Source organism: Macaca fascicularis, chromosome 18, assembly GCF_037993035.2.
Source record: "Macaca fascicularis isolate 582-1 chromosome 18, T2T-MFA8v1.1".
NCBI classification, from domain to species: domain Eukaryota; kingdom Metazoa; phylum Chordata; class Mammalia; order Primates; family Cercopithecidae; genus Macaca; species Macaca fascicularis.
The window spans coordinates 22,817,609-22,838,650 of NC_088392.1; the positions used below are offsets into that span (position 1 = coordinate 22,817,609).

The 21,042-nt window shown below is 44.7% G+C and overlaps 1 protein-coding gene across 19 annotated transcripts in view; it reads right to left on the reverse strand.

The window, feature by feature from the left end:
• The window catches only part of NEDD4L (NEDD4 like E3 ubiquitin protein ligase), a 368,857-nt gene that overhangs the window by 244,864 nt on the left and 102,951 nt on the right, over nucleotides 1-21,042 (reverse strand). For 2 of the 19 annotated variants that reach the window (XM_065533752.2, XM_065533748.2), the window contains exon 1: nucleotides 18,738-18,852. The exons of the other annotated variants lie outside the window; for them this stretch is intronic. The gene's annotated coding sequence lies outside the window, so the exon portion shown is untranslated. Of the gene's footprint in view, nucleotides 1-18,737; nucleotides 18,853-21,042 lie in introns of those variants that run through there. 19 annotated transcript variants of the gene reach the window in all.

Sequence of the window (21,042 nt, forward strand, 5' to 3'; positions counted from 1 at the left end):
CCAGGCTTGATTTTGTCATAAGAAAAACAAACCTGCCGGGTGCAGTGGCTCATGCCTGTAATCCCAGCACTTTGGGAGGCCAAGATGGGTGGATTACTTGAGGTCAGGAGTTCAAGACCAGCTTGACCAATATGGTGAAAACCCTGTCTCTACAAAATATATAAAATTAGCTGGACGTGGTGATGCATGCCAGTAGTCCCAGCTACTCAGGAGGCTGAGGCAGGAGAATCACTTGAACCAGGGAGGCGGAGGTTGCAGTGAGCCAAGACTGCACCATTGCACTCCAGCCTGGGCGACAGAGTGAGACCCTGTCTCAAAGAAAAAAGAAAGAAAGAAAGATAAACAACCCTATGAGTTATTTTTTAGGTGACTCACAAAGGTACAGAGCTGCAAATATGGAAGACGTGAAGGGGTTCTCTTATGTAACATGTAGGCAACAGCTGGGAGGTGGCCTTTACTGAGCAATCACTGTTTACAAGCACCTGTTGCAGGAAATTTTACTCCTCTCTGAAGCATTACTCTATAAAAACAGTTTACACATGCATTTTAGAGACACAGCAAAAATGTCTTATCTTTGTTTCCTCAAAATGACAAGCTTAAACACAGATAAGCAGCCATCGTCATTCTGTTAGGAAGCATATGACAAGGTGTGTAACCAAATCATCAGATGCAGTGGCCCCAGGCTGAGCCATTGTATTTTCTGAAGCATTTTATTACTTTCATAAAATCTATGTGATATTTTGAACCCTGTTTATGACTCCAGTAGAATTAAATATTTAGCTAAGGTGGCTTTGCTTAGACAATGAAAATATTATTCATAGATTGTACAATGAAGAGAAGAAACAGCAGAGTAGAAACTAGGCTGAAGAGAACTTTCAGTGTCTCTTCCTGTTATTAATCTATTGTTCTGCATTGTTATTGTGTAACGGGTGATTCTATAAGCTTTACATATGTTTTTCTTTTACACTGAATTTTCTAATCCTTCATCAAGACACAAAACAAGATAAGGTGCCCAAGCCATAAGTGACAGCAGCACACGAATAAATAGTGTCCAAACTGAGAAACAGGTGGTAACCTGAAGATTCAGTTGCAAGAGCGTCATCTGGAAATTCAGCAGGCCTACTCATATAAACTGTGCATAAGCAGTTACTAGATTCTCACGGCCACCCACAAAGCCTATAAAATACATAACCCATCAACGGTGCTCTTGTGGTAAAATAAATTTCGAGTTCCAACTCAAAACTCAAGATACTGGAATTTACCATTTCTCCTATGACTTTGTCTTAAGGAGGTAACTTGTTATCCTTTATCCTTATTTTCCACAATGGCAGATACTCTCCTAAAAAGTACTCTCCTAAAAAGATGATATCTGAGCTGGGAAATAGTGTTCTTCCTGCACAGGGAGCCACTGTGACCTCAGGATCACTTACACCAGCTGTCCAAGTGGACAGTAAGTTCTAAGTCAGGGACTTCCACAGTTCGGTCACTCTTACCTAAATTCATTCATGTATTTACCTTCCATATTCTAAAGTACTTTTCTAGTTCTAGCTATTACCCATCACACTTGCAGGCTTAGGGTAAACACTCTCTGGATCAAAACAGATGACCAACATTTTTTTGGACCACATAAATATGTAAGTTATATATACATTGCTTAAATTTAGTTGCTTTAAAAAATAACTAAGCCAGCATATGGACCGTGCCCATCGTGTGCTTGCTACACAGCAGCCACAGTAGCTCTTTCCATTCCTACCTGCTCTTGCCGCAGTCCTTAGACAGGATCCTATTTCATGCATTTTTAAGACTACTCTTTTTAGAGTAGTTTTAGGGTCACAGCAAAATCAAACAGAAGGCACAGAGATTTCCTACGTACCCCCTACCACAACACACAGCCTCCCCCATGATCAACATCCTGCACCAGAGTAGTACCCCTGTTACAATTCACACATCAAAATCACCCAAAGCCCATCGTTTACCTTAGAGCTCACTCCTGGTGTTGTACACTCCGTTCGTTTGGACAAATGTATAATGACATGTATCCACCATTATAGTATCATACAGAGTATTTCCACTGTCCTAAAAATCCTCGATGCTCTGCCTACTCATCCCTCCCCTGCCTGCATTTAAAAAAACCAAAACCAAAAACACACACTGCCCTATCGCCTCCCCACCCCACACGCCTTCCTGTCACTTCCAACTCTTGCCAGGTTGCATCCTCTTCACCTTCTCCCTCCTCACACCAACGCCTGCCCACTACACCTTTCCCTCTCTTCAGGTTGGGTCCCACAACCTTATATTGCTGCCACCCCCTCCTAAAATCCCTGAGTTCTCCACATTGACCATCTAAAAAAAAAACACACTCAACAAAAATGCAGAATGATACTATGTTCAATGTACTGTGCTAGCAAAAAGGAGGGCCACAAAACTGAACTAGACACATTCTCTCTCTCTCAGGAGCTTACAGTCAATGACAGAGGCGAGGTGTGTGCACAGTTCCCTCTTACAGCGGTGGAACAGAGGCATAAGACGTGAGTGGTGAGAACAAAGACCTAGAGTGGAAATGAAAGCAGCCCACCAGGACTGCACGTCCAGTTCAAACTCAGATGACACCGACAGAGGCAAACAGCCCTAACTCACCGGACTACTCACTGGCATCTCTGATCGCCACTGGCAGCCCAACACATAACACGCGGTCAAGTTTCAGTCCTACAATGCGGTCAACAAGCAGACGCCCCAAGGATATGAGTTTCTGAAAAGACTGCGGGATTCTGTGCAACCTAAATCTCTCAACTCCTACTAGGTTAGTGGCTGCTATTATGCCAAGTAGAAAAAGGGTTAATAAATGGGAAAAAATACAGGGATAGACTTCTAGAGCAGAACTCTAATTTAAACACTCAAGGGTGACTCTACCCTCAGGAAATGATGCTGTGTGGTTATGAAACAGGTCCACACATTCTCAGTATTTCTTTCATGAGGTGGGTCATTTCCCATGGGTATCGGATTTAGTGACTCCTTTCTAATAAAATACGGAAGAGGTGACAGTGTGTGACTTTGGAGATTAGGTCATAAAGACATCGGGCTTCCTCCTCTCTTTTGTATCATTCACTCTGGGGAATGCCGGCTGCTGCTATGATGTGCAGACACTCAGTCAGCCCCAAGGAGAAATCTCTGTGATAAGGAACTGAGGCCTCTTGCCTCCAGCCATGTGAGTGACTCATTTTAGAAATGGGTCCTTCTGTTCCAGTCAAGCCTTCAGATGACAGCAGCCTCGGCTGACATCCTGACTCAGGCTCATAAGAGACCCTTGCCAGCTACACGCCAGTCACTGTGCAAAGGCACATGTCAGAACCACCCAGTTAAGCCACTTTTGATTTCTTGACCCACAGAAACTGTGAGATAATAAACATTTGTTGCTTTATAAGCTGCCAACTCTAAAACTCATTTGTTATGTAGCAGCAGATAACTAACATACATTGTGAAAAACCCAATGTGATAATTAGAGTCTCATTTATCTCTTTGCTAAGTCAAGATTTTCCTATGTATTAGGGTGATTCTTCAAAATAAGAAAAAAACAGGAGAGAGAAATAGACTATTGCCTGTGTTTTCTATCATGTCAAAGCAGTGGCATTTTTCAGGCAAAATTAACAGAGCTTGGTGACTTGTTCAATATAAGTGCAGCAGCAGTATCCCTTTAAAGAAATATGGAACCTGATACCATAATAAATACAGTCAAAATGTGAAACCAAGGCTACTTCAGAAAACTTAAAATACATGATCATTTATAAGTATAAAATTTAAAAAAATCCAGAAAGAATGACAATCAAGAGATGCTGAGATACTTACATGTGCCACTGAAATAACTCTAAATTCACCCCTGTTCTCCACTCCACAGCCTCAATGCACATTATCACTAATGGCAGGATGGTCCAACACCAGTTGGCTTAAGCTCATTTGTTCATTCTTTCAGAACCTACTGAGTACCTATTATGTGCCATGCTCTGTATAGCTGCTGGTGGTGTGAGGCAGCGTCTGCATCCAAATTTGCTTGCTACCACATTAGTCCAGTCTTCTTAAAATGTCCCTCTCCACTGCTCTGGTGAGACCTCCCCAGGAACAAATGAATCTAATTAAAACTGCCTGGCCTGCCACTGAAGGCTCACCATGAGCAGCTTCACTGCTGCTGTAAGAACAGCCTGTGCTCTGCACAGGGACCCAATTCTTTTCTTCCAGTTGGTACCTGCCCATCCAACATCTATTCCCCAACGCTCTGCATGAGTCCACACAGTGACTCAACCCCAAGTGCCTGCTCTGTGCTGAAAACATACAAGGAATAATGACTCACACAGAGCTCAAGCCTGCAAGATTTACTTTCTATTATGTATAAGGAGAGTAACCACATAAGAGATACGTTCAATAATGTGATGAGTAATATTCTTCAGGAACTTGGAGAAGGAAGAAAGTAACATACACACAAGGGGTGGGGAGAGGGAGAAAGGTGGGGAAGTTGGAGAAAGCTGCAGATGAGTGACTGCTTGGGCCAGGCCTTCAAGAATGAGGAAAGAGGAGGGAGGAGAAGAGAAAGTTGATGTCCTGGGAGCAGCTGGTGTGCCAGGGAAGCAGGGGGCAGGTGCAAGAAGTGAGTGTGGCCTGCACCTGGCTCCATCCTCTGCAGGATGCAGGGCAAACACAGTAACCAGTTGAGTGGTGGCTCGGGGTGCCATCACCCTGGATGACAGCACAGAGGGCATGTGAAAGGGAGAGGACAGGGATGCTAATTACATGGTCTTCTCCACCATCTGGCAGATAAGCATGGAGGACAGGGGACTAGTTCCAACGCTCCTGCTGGGGGAAGAATGTGGCTGGGTGACAGACTGGTTTTACAGGGCCACAGAGAAGGAATGTGCTCAAGTTTGCAGTTTTCTTATTAGTGAGGGCTGCTGCTAATAGCTGGTAGAAAATAAAGAGGAGCGGTGGGACTTAGGGTAAGGGAAATAAAGGAATAGGGGTTTCTTGGATTTGAGGTTGTCTTCCCAGTGGGCCAGCAGGGCAGTTAGAAGTCAGAAACCAGAGCTCAGTACCAAGAGATCAGAAATAGACCCAGTGTGGGAGGCCTGGCTCGTGACTGCCTTCAGACCAACCATGTATTCTGGCACTTAAGTAATGAGGCAGTACAGTCTTTTTTTTCTTCTCTCTCACAGGTTAAGTCTTATTTCCTCAACTAGACCCTGAGGCTGCACTGTCCAATAAAGTATCCACTAGCCATGTGAGGCTGTTTAAATGTAACTAAAATTAATTAAAATTAAAATTCCATTCCTTGGTCACACTAGCTACATTTTGAGTATTCAATCTCCACCCATTCCCAGCAAGCACTGTATTGGACAGTGCAGATAGAGAACAATTCCATAATCCAGAAAGTTCCACAGCAAAACCCCACTCTAAGGGCACTAACACAACTCAAGAGTGCAGCAGGATTTGAATAACTCCTTGTGAAAGGAAAGAAAGAAGGCAGGAAAAGAAGAAGGGGAGGGACCCCTGTACTTCACCCAATTATAACTGAGAACACATGAGAACACTATGGAATTGAGAACAATTGAGAACACTGGAATTCAGCTACAGCGTCACTCCACTGAAGTAGTTATAGTGACACAGGAAATGACTGTCTGGAAATGATACAGGCTTCACTATAACCACATGCTCTAACATCATTATTTCACCTGCAATATTAAAGACTGGTATGCAAATTAAGTGCCTATCAATTAATAGGCACTTAATATGAAACCTAATAAAGCAAATACTGAATAGTGCAGAAATATATTCTTGCAAAGACATTTTAAAAATCATTGTGCAAATAAACAGTAGGGAAGGTGGCTTGATAGAGTGTGACAAAGATCTGGGAGTCTCTGATGGGTCCAGCACAGGCCAGCATCCTAACGAGGTTGCAAATCTTGCACAGCATTACCAGGTAGAGTACTCAGGAAGCAAGGAGACAGAAAATCCCAATAAAGGCTCCCAGTCCCTGTAAGAGAACTGGAAGATCTTCGGAGAGGAAGAGCTGGTAGGAAAAAGAAATGGAAATTCAGTTAAAGGAGAAGAGCTGAAGGAATGGTAGTGGCCGACCATCTAGAAAACTCCCTCTGGGGGCCCTGTGGTGATCCATCAGTCCCCAAGGATGCTCTGTGGGAGAAGCCAACCGCGATGCATATGGAAGAAGGAGGCCTTCTAACAAGGACATCTGTCCAGTGAGGGGCTGGCAGAGAGCCATGACCACACCCTCCTGCTGCAGGAGACCAATGCCAAAGGCACTGCGTTCAGGCCCCAAATGGATTTCTGTCCATTCCAGTGCTGATTCCACATGGCTTGCACTGAACCGCACGCGTGTGAAGGGGTATTTTGATCCACGCCTTAAAAGTGCTGGCATGACATTTCTTTCTTTCAGTGACATCTGATGCGTCTGTCTCTGACTTGTGAACAGAGCAGGGCCACAGCACTTGAGCTGTTTTTCCCGAGTTCTTGGCAGGTATCAGTATTCCGCTGTCATTTCGCCCATAAAAGGCATCAGTGAAGAAGAGGCAGGTAAGCAGGTGGGTTTATGGGGTGTGGCAGGTTCAGGGTTACTTGTGGGTGGAGGCTGGGATCAGTTTCATAGTCATGGGCATGCTCACCCCCAGGAGCCTCACATCTACCGTGACTCAAGTGTGCATCTCGGTCAAAATGCAAATTCTTCCATGTGTGGACAGATTTTTAGAGTGACTCTCAATTAAAAATGTTAGATCTTCGCATGCCAAGAATCTGCAGTAATTCAATGATTATGGGGAGGGGAGGAGGCTGTCACTGAGCAGGGTCCATGATATAAATAAGCTGGCAAGAGTTCCAGCTTAAAGGACACAGTCACTCTCTTCCGCTAATTAAAAACTCTCCTTTTACCAGAATAGCTGGTAAAACTCCCATAAAAAGGCCTTCAAAGAATCCACTTATCAATGGTTCTTTTGTTCTGAATCTCTAAATCATAAGACAGGAAACATTTTTAAATTCCACCAAGATGACAAAGACAAGCATTATCTGGTGTTTATAGTTCTAAAAATGATCATATAAACAATGCCACTCTGTTGAAAGCCAAGAATTATAGCTCAGGATCTAAAATTCTAGACTTTTTTCATGGCAGTCATAATCCTGACCTCTCTCCATAAAGTCCGCTCTGGGTTTCTGGATGGGAAGCGTAGTTTGGACTAGAAGAGGTCTAGATTTCACAAGGTAGGAGCTGCCAAGGGCCCCCGAGAAGGCATTTCTGGGGTGAGTTCTGTCGCTTCACATCTGGATCTCACTGGGTAGGCTCAGAATAGCTTCGAGCATCTTAAAGACACATAAGAACAAAGTCCTCCCCTCCCCCCACCTTTTTTGTTTGAGACAAGAGTCTCGGTCTGTTGCCCAGGCTGGAATGCGGTGGCATGAGCTCAACTCACTGCAACCTCTGCCTCCCGGGGTCATGCGGTTCTCGTGCCTCAGCCTCCCAAGTAGCTGAGATTACAGGCCTGTGCCACCACGCCCAGGTAATTTTTGTAGAGATGGAGTTTCACCATGTTGGCCAGGCTGGTCTCAACTCCTGGCCTCAAATGATCTACCTGCCTCAGCCTCCCAAAGTGCTGGGATTACAGGTGTGAGCCACTGCACCTGGCCTGAACAAAACTCTTAAGAAACACAAGATAAGCAACGAGTTGTAAATTTTAAAATGAGAAAATGGCCTGTTTTATGGATCTGAGGGCTCAGGACCAATGACTAGCATTTTCACTCTGTAAGCAAATTATCACCAATCAGCAGGCTGCATGGGGAGCATGCACTCAGAAGGAGGGCTGAGCTTGATTATTCAAACACATGCTGTGCCCATCTCCGCGAACAGGGAGACTTCCTGCTGCTGGCTCCCAGGTGCTGGAGTTCCTGGACCCTGGACAGGCCTTTGAAGGGCACTGCCAAACAGAATCTTCTCTGGGCTTCTATTTACTATGCTCTAAGCTGCCATTCCCAGGCTCTGTCCTGACAGTGCCACAGAACTGACAAGGTTTCCCCTCTGCCGACAGCAATCAAATCCCAACCCTGCCTCCTGTGACCACCTCCACTGGAACTCTGGATGTTCCCAAATGCTTCAGCCATGCATTTACAGATAAGTTCTTGGTTCTTTCCTGCCAATACCTTATTTTCTACTAGCCCAATCCTCATCAGATAACTATTTCTCATTCCTGGGTAGCTATGATGTTCTTGCTACTAAGTATTCACTCTTGAGCTACAGTCTGATGCCCCCTGCACTAACATTTACTGGCCACTGGAAGAAAGTGACTAGGAGAACCAAGGCTCTGAAATATCGAGGAACCAGGATGGCCTGATATCCAAGCTCTACAACTGGTTCTGCCATCTGTCACGTTCTGCAACGACTGAGAGAAACTGCTGGTCATGTCAGAGGAATTAGAAAGATCAGAGATGGGAAAATGTCCCAACTCAGAAAGAAATGATTCTATAAATTACACAGACGGAGCGTATGACAGTTTTTTCCTCTACCAGAACCACCAATTTGCTAATTTTGCTCAGATCTCCTACTTGCCCTTTAGGGATCAGCCTAAGTATCACATTATCTGAAGCCTTTCCAGGGCTCCTGGACTAGTTAAGTCTTCCTCCAACAAGCCCCACAGTACCCTTCTTGCCCTTTACTGTCATTGCTTTGAAAATTAGCTGTCACACCTGGAGATGGAGCTCTTGGAGGGCAGAGGCAGGGCAGATCACAGGGAATGACAAGGATAAAGGATATCTGCAACTGTTCCTGGCCAGAGAGCCACAGAGCAATCCCTCACCCTGCTCAACACGGACTTCCTAGACTCCGGCAAAGAGCTGGGCACCCAAATAATTTTAGGGGAAGTGAATACATGACATCCATCCAAACCAAAGTTGTAGAGAGAATTACTAAATAGTTTGTGAGCATTTAGAAAAGGAGAATAATCTACAGCTAAGGTTCACTAAGACTAAGACACGCAGACAAACTTATTTCCTTTTTTGATAAGGTTACTAGCTCCAGATATGCTGCCTGGATAGGGTACGCAGACTTCAGCCAACCAGCCAGCAACACCAATAGTACACTCCTATTTATTCTAGACAAGATGATCATGTGAAGATGAACTCATGGTAAGACTGGGTGGGATATTGCGCCCAACTGCTAACTCTTATCCAGAGTGTAATCATCCAGCCAACTGCAATAGTTCACGCCAGTAATCCCAGCACTTTGGGAGGCCGAGCTGGGTGGATCACCTGAGGTCAGGAGCTACAGGCCAGCCTGGGCAAAATGGCGAAACCCCATCTCTACTAAAAAATACAAAATAAGTGAGTCAGGGGTGGTGGCATGTGCCTGTAATCCCAGCTACTCGGGAGGCTGAGGCAGGAGAATCACATGAACCCAGGAGGCGGCCATGTCAGTGAGCTGAGAACACACCACTGCACTCCAGCCTGGGTGACAGAGCAAGCCTGCTTCTCAAAATAATAATAAAAATACAAAAAAAAGTAGCCGGATGCAGTGGCATGTGCCTGTAGTCCCAGCTACTTGGAGGCTGAGGCAGGAGAATTGCTTGAACCCAGGAGGTGAAGGTTGCAGTGAACTGAGATCATGCCACTGCACTCCAGCCCGGGCAACAGTGTGTGGCTCCATAAAAAAAAAAAAAAAAAAAAAAAAAGCAAAGTGTAATCAGAAAACTCCAGGAAAGTGTCAGAGGGTTATGTCATGGGGCTCTATTATTAGCTGCATTCTGTGCAACGTTCTGAGCCAGGAAAATCTGGATGAGGATATCGATGGCAGGCTAATCCAATCTGTAGCTGATCTACACAACTGGATAAAATGTCAGATGACTAAATTAGAATCCTGAAAGATCTCATCAGACTGGGTGGTGGGCCAAGTCCCATAGGATGGGGTTTTATAGTGGTATGTACACTCGGATGCCCGAAACAACACAGGATGCAAGAAACATGACAATGAGAACGTCAAGAGTAGGGAAAGAAATCTTTGGGGTTTGATTTTACCTCTAATTCATTATGACTCAACAATATGACAGTATAAACCACCTGTGTTACCAAAAGTCCAGAGCAAGTAATGTCATCATACTCCGCCCTGGGACAGCATTATGTACAAACCCAGGGGACATGATTAAAGAGGGAGGTTGGGGCTTTGCTTTAAGTAAATAAGACGAATTCCATACTGTAGAACACTATGTAACCTTAAGAAAGAATGATGGTGTTCTGTATGTACAGGTTTAAATATTAAAGACAGACTCATAGATTAGAGAAAACATTCTGAGGATATGCCAGCCTTTCCATAAGATAGAAAGGGGGTGTGTGTGTGTGTGTGTGTGTGTACGAATATTTGCTTATATAAATGCATAAAGCAAACTGCATGGACACAAGAAACTGGTGACACTGCCTGACTCTGGGGACAAGAACTGTTTAGCTAGGGATGGAAGTGACTGAGAAAAAAAGACTTCTTTGAATTTAAAACCATCTAAATGTATTCATAACTCAAAAATTCATTTTAAGTAGCCCAGGATAGTTAATAAAGAGGCAAAAGTCACAAAAAGAATGATTTAGGAATGTTTAATCTGGTTTTTCTTATTTTTCAATTTTTTTTTTTTTTTTTTTTTGAGACAAGGTCTTGCTGTTGCCCAGGCTGGAGTGTACCGGAGTGGTAAGGCTCACTGCAGCTTTGACCTCCCAGGCTCAAGCAATCCTCCCACCTCAGCCTCCCAAGTAGCTGGGACTACAGATGTGTGCTACCATACCCAGCTATTTTTTTTTTTTTCTGTATTTTTTGCAGAGATTTCCCCATGTTGCCCAAGTTGGACTCAAACTCCTGGGGCTCAAGAGCTCTGCCCACCTCCGCCTCCTACGGTGCTGGGATTTTTACAGGTATGAGCCACCATCAACCTAATCTGGCTGTAAAAATATTAGAGAGCTAGAAAAGACCAGATTCTTTCAGTGGGAAGAAGGAAGAGGTGGCAGAAGTCATTTTCCGTTATGAGGTTGCAGAGGGCAGCTCTCACCCAAGGAGTGAGCACGCAGGAGAGCAGATGAGTTATATTAAGGTGAAGGAACTGGCAGTCATTAACCCAGGTCAAACACGAGCAGATGGCCTCCCGAGGCTGAGAGCTGGCCAGGTAGCACTGGGGAGGGACCAAAGGCTGGTAGGCGGCCAGAAATGTGGGGCGTGGGAGGCGGTGGGGGGGGAGGATAATGAACCAGAGGCCCCTGATGTTCCTTCCCAACTCAGGGACATTGTGATTTTAGAAGGCCTGCACACGAGGAGCCAAAAACTCAATCTGAGAAGAACCACACAAGACCATACAATACCTGATGCATGTATGCAACTTCTCTAAGACAAAGCACAGGAATAATTACAATCCCATTGATTTCATAGTGAAAAGCAGATTGTTCAAAAATCAGAATGTTTTCTACTCACAACAGTTTCAAAATATCAGGGATGCAATAATCAACTGAAATGAAATTAAAGCGGCCGGGCGCGGTGGCTCATGCCTGTAATCCCAGCACTTTGGGAGGCCGAGGCAGGTGGTTCACAAGGTCAGGAGATCAAGACCACGGTGAAACCCTGTCTCTACTAAAAATACAAAAAATTAGCCGGCGCGGTGGCGGGCGCCTATAGTCCCAGCTACTCATGAGGCTGAGGCACGAGAATGGCGTGAACCTGGGAGGCGGAGCTTGCAGTGAGCCGAGATCACGCCACTGCACTCCAGCCTGGGCGACAGAGCGAGACTCCGTCTCAAAAAAAAAGAAATTAAAGCATCTCTAGATAGCATTTGAGGAAGGGGGTGTCCGAATCTTCAGTCCCAAAACAATTTATGGTGGCTAACCCACTCTCCAAGAGATGTTTAAAACTCCTTTTAGGAAGAACACCAACACTTCTACTATGATGGGCTGGTCATTGGACTAGTTTTAGGATACAAAAACAGGAAGGGAAGAACTACATAAGAAAGTAAAAGAGGTTTCTGGTTCAAGGAGTGGCTAAGGACCAGCTTGAGTCATCCACAAAAGTGCAACCAAAACAGCACTGAGAAACCAATCACCAGCTGGGAAGGCCGAGGAGAGATACACCTGGCTGGCAGGGGGGCTGCAGGTAGAATTCCACTGTCTCATTAGACAGCGAAAAGTCAGGAAGCCCGGTGCCACCAACTTGGGAGAGCTGCAGGCTTCAACCACAGGACAGTAGATGTGGGCACGGTGACAAGGAGAACAGTGCATGTGCAACTGATCATGTCTAGAGACTCCCAAAGCAATGCCGCAGTCAAACCCATCCCTGATTCCCTGATTCCTCACTTCCCTTCTGTCATGCCTGTGGCTGAAGGCCTGCAACTGACCACACACCATGAATGATGCTCACCCTAACTTATCTACCAGGCACCTGCATACCAGACAAACGGTCGAGATTGCTGGCTTCACATTTAGGAGACAAACATGTCACCGGCCTCATCTTGGCCATAATCATGCTTTGAGAGCTTTCCTTCCTTAAAGCATGCAAATGTCCATTATGAGATTTAACTTTTCAGCTCAGCCTCATCACCCATCCATGCCACCTTACTGCAAAGAAATAACTCATATCAAAAACTCATTAGCAAGATAAACAACTGAAAAATACTCCTTAGCTTACTGGATTTTCCTTGTGTTATGAATCATGAATTTTTACAAAGCGAAATAGAAATTTGTTATATTATTTTTTTCAGTTTCCTCATAAAATACCTAAGATCAACGGATTTCATCTGAGTCTAACTTGGAGCGTTTTGTTGTTGTTGTTGTTGTTTTACTTAAAACTATCAAAGTCAAATGGTCTCACTTTTTTTTTTTTCAAAACACAAGATAGTCTCAATTACTATGTGGGTGGGTACTGCTTCAAAAGGGATGTATAACTAAGTAATATCAAAGCTAAAATGACAAATGTTGGGTTATTTTCAACAGAACACTTTGAGAGGAAAAAGAAAACAAACAAGAACACGAGGATATTCCTTTTAAAGGCAACTGCATGATGCCAGATTGTGTCCATGGACCAGATTTCTAAAAGGCCATCTAAAATACATTTTTAAATACTTACTCCTTTCACAGGTAATATCTTATGAAGTTTGATTGTTTTTGAATTGTCATAATACGGACTTAATATGGGAAGAAGGTAGTTCCAAAATGACAAAAGTAATTGCTTCCACATTACTTTTGTTTTTCTATTTACATATACAAACACATTTTTCTCATGTCACAATAGTAACTGAAACATTAAGAGGTGCTCATAAATATTTGAGGAATAACTGGATTGTTTTGCTATTTATTTATGTATTTATGTATGTGTGTATGTATGTATGTATGTGTGTGTGTATGTATGTATGTATGTATGTATGTATGTATGTATGTATTTATTTACTTTGAGATGAAGTCTCACTCTTGTTGCCCAGGCTGGAGTGCAATGGCATGATCTTGGACCACTGCAACCTCCGCCTCCTGGGTTCAAGCGATTCTTGTGCCTCAGCCTCCCAAGTAGCTGGGATTACAGGTGCCTGCCATCACGCCTGGCTAATTTTGTGTATTTTTAGTAGAGACGGGGTTTTGCCATCTTGCCCAGGCTGGTCTCGAACTCCTGAACTCAGGCAGTCCACCCACCTTGGCCTCCCAAAGTGCTAGGAGTGTGGGTGTGAGCTATCATACCCGTCAAATAACTGGATATTGTGACTAACAGTTGAGCTTAACTACTCCTGCACTGGAAGCAACTTCTGAGCTTCACTGGGTCCAAAGGGTGGTTTGGGCTCAGCAGGTATTATCATTGTCACCACTTGTGACAGCAGTCATTGTCACCTGGTTTGGCCCCTTGGGTCCCAGTCTTCCTTTCTCACCCCACAGTTCTCTCTCTTTGAAATCAAATTCTACCCAAAGAAGTGGAAGGTTCTATCTGGGCAGTACTCACTTCGCAGGATGCCTGAGCTCAGTTACCAGGGAATCCTGCAAAGCCAGGACTGCCTGGGTACAGTGTTCCTTCTAGGAAACTTTTCTTGGCCTTACAGACTTTTTAAATGCCCATGTCACATGTCCATTTCTCGCATTATTTTTAAGGAGTTTCTATTGAATATTTTATTCATTTTTTATCGATCAACCTCTACTCAGTGCTATTTCTTTCTGTAACTTGAAATTAATGTTTGACTTTAATGCCACACACTTGGTACTTGGTTTTTATAACAATGTTTCACAAAGGTACTTGGTTTTTGTAACAATGTTTCAAAAAGGTACTTGGTTTTTGTAACAGTGTTTCACAAGGGTACTTGGTTTTAACAATGTTTCAGGCCACTGGCAGTGGTTGGTGGCTCAGGCCTGTAATCTCAGCACTTTGGGAGGCCAAGGCGGACGGATCACGAGGTCAGGAGATCAAGACCATCCTGGCTAACAGGATGGCTAACAGAGAAACCCCGTCTCTACTAAAAATTGCAAAAAAATTAGCTAGGCGTGGTGGCGGGTGCCTGCAGTCCCAGCTACTCTGGAGGCTGAGGCAGGAGAATGGCGTGAATCTGAGAGGCAGAGCTTACAGTGAGCCGAGATTGCACCACTGCACTCCAGTCCAGTCTGGGGCACAGAGTGAGACTCCGTCTTAAAAAAAAAAAGAAAAAAAAAAAAAAAAAACAAAAAACCACAATGTTTCACAAAGCTAATAACAGACTTGGTTTTCCTTTGACTCTTCAAACATGCTCCCTAGAAGAAACAAAGCGGATCACTGAGGTCACGAGTTTGCGAGAGCAGCGTGGCCAACGTGGTGAAACCCCATATCTACTAAAAACAGAAAAATTAGCTGGACCTGGCAGCTCACACACGGAATCTCAGCTACTCGGGAGGCTGAGGCAGGAGAATCGCTGGAACCTGGGAGGCGGAGGTTGCAGTGAGCCAAGATTGTGCCACTGCACTCTAGCCTGGGCCACAGGGCAAGACTCTGTCTTAAAAAAAAAAAAAAAAAAAAGTCTCTTCCCACTTCCAATTTAAATCTCTTAGACTACAGTGCCTCAGATACATTTTGTATCCTTCCACAAAGCTTCTACTGTACTGTGGGTCCCTCTACAAAGTGACTGTTCTGTTTCCAATAATCATTTTTTAAAAAAAATTATCATCAAATGAGAGGTTGTGCAAAGACAGGAATCAACGATTCACCTACAGGACAACAGGACTCACGATAACCATTCCACGGGAAGTCTGGGTGATGCAGCCTGTGGCCAGACGTCTGAACATCAAAGCCAGGCTCTTCCCATAACCTGGAACAACTCATTTAGACTCTCGTTCCCCCAAAACCCTGAAGACACAAGGAAAGGCATCAGCCACCCCATAGGTGGCTGTCAACCGTCACGGAATGTTGATGCCTGTCATGAGATTTCCCACACTGGACAGGTACTAGGATCTCTGCAAGTGTCTATGCTGGAAGATGTGCCTAAGAAACCACAGGACTGGCACAGGGCATCTTCCCAAGTACCGATTTTTCTGGAAGTCTTGGTAGGTAGAAGAGTGGTTCTCAAAGTACAGACTCCCGACTACCAGCATCAGCATCATCTGGCAACCTGGAAGAAACGGAGATTCCCCAGCCCCACTTCCGATTTCCAGAATCCGAATCTCCAGAAGCAGAGTCCAGCAATCCATGTTTGTGAGCTCCCAGATGATTCTGAAGCACAATGAAATTTCACAGTGTTCTACTCAAACAAACAAGGAAGTATCATGGAACGAAAGATACTATTTGCCTACATTTTTAAGATTTCACATTTGCAACTGGACTCCTCTGCAGGGATCCTCTCTTCCCCCAAAGAAAACTTGGATGGAAATGGGTGAGAAGGGCAAACAAAATTTCCACATGCAGATGATCTGTATCTGTAGATCTCCCAGATCTGTATCGCCAACCCTAACCCCTTTCCCTCCCCAGTATGCAAGCCCTGAATATTTGACTCTCTTGGAGCCAGCAATGCTGGAAGAGCAACTGGATCTTGCAGAAAACTGAACAGGTCCTGAGTGCTGCTCTCATGCCTCTTGTTCCCAAGCCTTGCCGTTTCAGTGATTCTGATGAAGAATCACCCTGTGAGAAGACACACACACATTAACAGAGGTGCTTCAGGGTTGTACAGGGTGTTTTCTTCTTGAGTACAATTGTCTACAATGACTGAGTTTTGTTTTTTTTTTTTAATTTTTCCAAAGAACATGAGCAACGCTTTCATAATAAGAAATTAAATTGCTTTCATAGGAGGTACAACCACTTTAGCTCATCGAATTTTTAACCCAAACTCACTAACTGTGCCTTTCTATCCTATGGGATTATTTGATATTCCATTTCATCAAACATATATGAATAATACACTCACACTGCTCTACTGCCTGCTGCAATAATCACATTCCCTTCCTGTCCTGACCCTGAAGCCACTGGGGTGGTCCTGGTGGCCATCAGTCCAGGCCTGCACCTTGAGCCCTTGAGCTCCATCGCCCACACCACCCCACCCCATCCTCTTACACAGCTACCTCCTTGCTCTTTAATCCCATAGATTATTTCCAAATTCAGTCACTATTCTCTACCCCACATGTCCAGCACCACTGGTAAACCTTCTCCAGGCAACACACACACACACACAAACACACACAAACGCGCACACAAGTCCACACACAGCTACCTCATCTTCACAATCACCCCTTTAATTACCATGCTACGGTGGTATCCATATTTTTACACTAGTTCTGGGCCCTCACCTTCATCTTTCTCAAGCTTTATTGAGCAACCACTAAACACCAAAAATTTACGTTTTGGAATGAGAACAACTAACTCATCCATAAGCTACTGAAGCTCACCATGATGCAGGAAATATCCAAATATATGGAGATAAGAGCAATGATGAGCTAACACCCAACAGTGAAAAAAGGAAAATGGACCAACATTGAAGAGAAAGAAACAGAACAAAGAAAGGTAGAGGGAGTGGGCAGACAAGGCCGACCAGCCCCTTGGAGAGCCTTTCTCAAATAGTTTCTTCCCATGCATGGTCCGTCTGTGGCAGAAGCAGCACACGTCTTCCCCTCAACCCCACCCCAGGATGCTGTACCAGGCAGACCCAACTATAGGCATATTGTGAAGAATCATTTTAAGTGAGCACCTGAGGGATGGATGTTTGGCAAAGGAAGGGCTCCAAAAAGTCAAGATTGTTAATCACCAGAACCCAACACTCAGGAAAGTTACGAAATCCCCTGTAGAGGGCTTTTAGATCCCAATCTCTGCCTGGTTGAGGTGTAGCCTAAACTCCCAACATTGTCAAAGTCCTTTTGGAGGTACAGGAGTCAAGGATGTCCATCAATTTACCTGGGCCAGTGAGGCAAGATCGCAGGAGAAGGGGGTCATGGTACAACACCCCCCCCTCAATGGACCAAGGCCCCCAGTACGGAAAACCCTTGGCTAACTACCCAGCAACCACAGCCACCATGGCAAAGACAGCCAACAAGTGTGGGCCGTCCTGGGACTGACCACTACAGCTCACGAAGGGACCCGTCACCTGAAGGAATGCATGGCACCTCCTAAGAAAAAGTCATTCCTAGTCCTCCCTGCTACTTCTCTGCAAATAAATACTCAAGGTTAGATCTATCTAACATCTAAAACACATTCTGTCAGTCCGAATCACAGTGCTTTTAACTGTTTCCTTTTAAGTACAGGAAACAAAAGTTTCAAACCAGACGTTTAAAATTTATCAGAAACAGGCCGGGTGTGGTGGCTCATGCCTATAATCCCAACACTTTGGGAGGCCGAGGCGGGCAGACCACCTGAGGTCGGGAGTTCAAGACCAGCCTGACCAACATGGAGAAACTCCGTCTCCACTAAAAATACAAAATTAGCCAGGCGTGGTGGCGCATGCCTGTAGTCCCAGCTATTTGGGAGGCTGAGGCAGGAGAATTGCTTGAACCTAGGAGGTGGAGGTTGTGGTGGGCCGAGATTGTGCCATTGCACTCCAGCCTAGGCAACAAGAGCAAAACTCCATCTCAAAACAACAACAACAACAACAAAATTTATGAAAAACAGAAGGGTTGATGGCTCGGCCAGCAAGAGAGATAGGAGGTAAATGATGAATTGACTTTAAAACTGAAAGGCATCGCCCCTTCCCAGGATGCAGAATATCATTTTATTTGGTTAATTACATTGAGATCTTCATCAAATTCTCTTAACAGGCAAACAAAAAATATTCTAAAACCTAAGGGAAAATCCATAATTCTTCCAAAAATAACCTAACAATTCTACTTAGTATTCAATGTCAGAGAAAGCCTTACTCAGGCAATTACACAGAAATAAATTACCATCCACAGTAGAGGGTCATTTCTCACTACACAGTGTAAGAGAAATATTCATAGATACCCTTTTTTCCCTCAATAAGAAAAATTCACAACGGTCATGGTGTTCCTACAATTTCAATCCACTCATTTTCTTAATTTATTTCCCAAAGCTGTATCTCTACCTAGGAAAACCAATCAGGCCTGGTGAGACTTGTTCCTAAATAAACCCTGAGGTTTGAACAAAATTCTTCAAGAAAGAAGTAATCAGGTCAAGTATGTTAAAGATGAATTTACAGCTCCAGCATCTTGAGGTCTATAACACAATCACGGCTGTGGGTGGATTTGCAGAGCTTCCAAATGCCACAGGAAGGTAAAACCTCCTCCCCCACCAAGCAAAGTCTTACCGAGTGTTACTTGCTCAAATGTGAGACGTCTCATTTAGAAGAATACAATATTAAAGGTTTAGTGCATTAAAGGAAAGCTGGAAAACTCAAGGGCAGAGCAAGTTCTGAAGAGTATGCGGAAGTCGTGGCTGCAGCCAAGGGTAACTTTCCACTGCCAGGTGACAAGGTCACAGGAGAGCAGTTTTTAAATTGACTCCCAGGAATGCAGACTACACGGTTGTTCCTCTCTGGAAATGGCTTTCTCTGTGACCAGCTCACATCAAATCACAGGTGTCTTATGAACCTGTCCAGCCTCTCTGAGGACTGCCGAGTTACCTCTTCAGGAAATGCAATGAATCTGACCCAGATAACGCCGCATAAGGTAACAGTTGTCCAGGACCCTCCACCTTCAGTAAACGTTCACAAGTACACTCTGTCTTAAAGGAACCCTTGTATATTTCATGTTTTCCCCGTGCAAAAGCTTACTCTCTGCCACTTTCAGTTTATGTAATCAGACAGCTGGCTGTGAGCATCTCCAAAACTCAGGATCTGCATTGTTTCAACCAAGACAAAAATATTAGGCTCCTCGTAAGTCTGGGAGCACCAGGAGTGTATCATTCAGCCAAGTGACACTGAAATTCTTACCAACTGCTTAGAGCAAATAAGGAAATCGTAAAGTATCAAATATACGGATTCATTTTTCTTCTAAGATTCTAGAATCCACCACGTATTGGTCTATTCTCCCACAAAGCTTAACATGACATTGGTGTGACGGGTGGAAGTGTGCCTCCCTCCAAAACTTCCATGTTGAGGCTCTAGTCCCCGGAACGTGACTGTATTTGGAGACAGAAACTTGAAAGAGGTTATTACGGTCAAATGAGGTCATACAGGTGGGCCCTAATCCAATCTGACAGGCGTCCTTCTAAGAGGAGGAAATTTGGACACAGAGACACCAGGGCTTTGCGTGTACACAGAGCAAAGGCCACGTGAGGGCACGGCAAGGGGCCACCTGCAAGCCAAGAACAGAGGCCTCAGTAGAAACAATCCACCGGCCCCCTGCTCTTGACTTCTGGCCTTCAGAACTGTGCGGGATCATGGCCAGGCTAAGTGGCTCACACCTGTAATCCCAGCACTTTGGGAGGCTGAGGCAGGCAGATCACTTGAGTTTGAGACCAGCCTGATCAACATGGTGAAACCCTGTCTCTACTAAAAAATATAAAAATTAGCCAGACACAGTGGCATGTGCCTGTAGTCCCAGCTACTTGGGAGGCCGAGGCATGAGAATCGCTCAAACCTGGGAAGTAGAGGTTACAGTGAGCCAAGATCATACCACTGAATTCCAGCCTGGGAGACAGAGTGAGACTCCACCTCAAAAAAAAAAAAAAAAAAAAAAGAACTGTGTGGAATCAATTTCTGTTGTTGAAGTCACCAATCTGGTATTTTGTTATGGCAGCTCTAGCAGGGCTAGGAGAATTGGAAAGAAAATATTTCAATGACCAAAAAAAAGGGGGAGAAAGGGGTGGACTCCTTGGGTCCTGTGTCCTTCTCCTGGGCACATGGCCTGACCAGCAACCCCATTCCGAGCCCGGCCCCTTCCACAGTACATTGCAGAGCCAGAGCACAGAAACCAAGCTCTGTGGACAGAGCAGTCACTGCGGCTTTGGGGGACAGTGAGGTGCCCTGGAAGAACGGATGAGATGTGCTGGCAGAGAAGAAAAGGCATAGTAAAGAGAGGCCATAGGCATGAAAAGAGCATCCAAAGCCCCGATGGTAAACAGAATGAGACAACTGAACAAAGGCAAGAGCAATCAACCCCACAATACAGAATTGGCAAATACACACATACAACATGAGGCCGTCTCCCTCCTCACCGTATGCAAACTGAACTCGCATATACTTCGATGCCTCTTATATTAGCAGAGATTAAAATTTTAACATTAGCTGCTGTTTATGCAAAACTGAGCACATTCAGAGCAGTGGCATTAACAGCCGTCCTGACAATGTACAGAAAGGGACAGTGAAGCTTAGGAGAGAGAACAAGTATCTTCTCCAAGCTCAGGGAGCTCTAAGCAGCTGAGCTTAGACACAGGACACTGTGTTCCAATCATACTGCTTCTCAATTCGGGGAGGGGAGTGATTCTGCCCCCCAAATGTGGCAACATGGAGAGATATTTTTAAATATTACACCAGGGAAAGTGCTCCCAGCATCTAGTAGGCAGAGGCCAGGGGAGCAGGGAACATCCCATGGGGCACAGGACAGCCCCCACAACAAAGAATGATCTAAGCCACACGGTCACCAGTGCCGCCTGCATTGGGAAACCCTGCT